Raw genomic sequence first — 1,619 nt, 5'->3', positions numbered from 1 at the left:
CAGAATCTGCAGCCACCCAAGAATGACAGCATATATGCCTTTTGTCAGTATATAGAGCATCAGTTAAGATCAATAGAAGACCCACACCACCTACAATACATACAATTTCAAATACATCAAATACTATTGTCCCCTCGCCCTTCTTCAAGCCAGTATGCAGCTCCATATTCACATCCGATGTAGTCCCTAAATCACTTAATTGCATCTAAAGTCCACATTTTTTATTATTATTATTATTATTAGGGCTGGTAAATGTTCAGGTCTCACTCTGTGTGTTTGTACTGTATGTTTGTTCGTTTGTATAGGCCTATAGTTATACCTGCATGTATTTCTAAGTTTACCTAGTTTAATGGTCTCCCAGATATTTTAAAGTAAGAATTTAAATTAGTAATTGACACTAATAAAGAATCACTTTTTTAAAGTATAGTTTTTATTCTTGTCTCTTTCCAAAAAAAGGGTATTTTGTTTGGTTCCCAAACCTATATAGAAAATGAAAAATAATCTTAATAGCAGAAAAGAATGTACCGTTTAATAACAGCTTGAGCAGTCTTTATAAGCAGATTGAGATGTTGTAAACAACATGCATTTATATACTACCGTGCATTAATCTCTGTGCATAGTTTACCCTGATAAAAATAAATTAACCATGGTTTAATTATAGTAAAAACATATTATTTATTTATTTGTTTGTTTATTTTTGGCGTATCGATTGCCATTTGTATTTTTATTTGCAGTAATACCCTGGTTAATTTTCGTAAGGGTAGCGCTGGCCCTATTATTGAACTATGTAGCGCTAACAGCACTGGCTTTGTTCAGCACTACCTGACCGGACAGTTCCCATAACGATGCGCATACTTCAGACGAGAAGAACAGAGCAAATACCCACTTATTCTTTGCAATAAGGTAATTATAAATTGACATATTGATTAAACCAAAGTGGTGAGGATCGGAATGCATACCTTAAGATGTCTTTCTTTGAGAACCTTATAGATGGCTCTACATGTCTCGGGTATAAGTTCGCTTAAAGTTGAGCATCCGATGCGAAAAGCGTAATGCAGGCTATGAAATGATTCCCCTGTAAATAAAACAATAAAAAAAGCTTTTAGAATTACAGTATAGAACATTTCAACCTATTTTTTGTATAATTATCAACACTGCTAATTATTTACACGGACCGAAGAGGAAACATTAGGTTATTACCTGTTGCCAAGAAGCAAAAAGTTATCATTAGGCGTTCACCAGGTGAAATGGCATCTCTGAAATTTGTATTTTGCCTTTGAATGATTGGTGTCACCATCTGAAGTAACTGCTGAAACTGATTAGGGACCACCCGAGCAAAATTTTGAAAGCTTTGTAAATCTTCCGACTGCAGTTCTCTGCATAAATTCAAGTAGGCGCCCCGTCTTCCCCGTCGCAGCAACCACGGCTTCACCCACAGCCTCTTTCCCCGTCGCAGCCACCACGGCTTCACCCTCAGCCTCTTTCGTTTTATTCGCCGTCTTTTCAGGCGAAGAATGACACGCAAAGACATTAATAACAGTATCATTTTGATGTTACAAGATCATCCATTTTTTCCCCTAGTTAACTCTCCCTGACTTGAAGTCTGTTGGTGTCTGTTG

Source organism: Sinocyclocheilus rhinocerous, unplaced genomic scaffold (assembly GCF_001515625.1).
Source record: "Sinocyclocheilus rhinocerous isolate Xijiao unplaced genomic scaffold, SAMN03320098_v1.1 scaffold9994, whole genome shotgun sequence".
In the NCBI taxonomy this organism is placed as follows: Eukaryota; Metazoa; Chordata; class Actinopteri; order Cypriniformes; family Cyprinidae; genus Sinocyclocheilus; species Sinocyclocheilus rhinocerous.
This window is presented reverse-complemented; position numbering follows the sequence as displayed.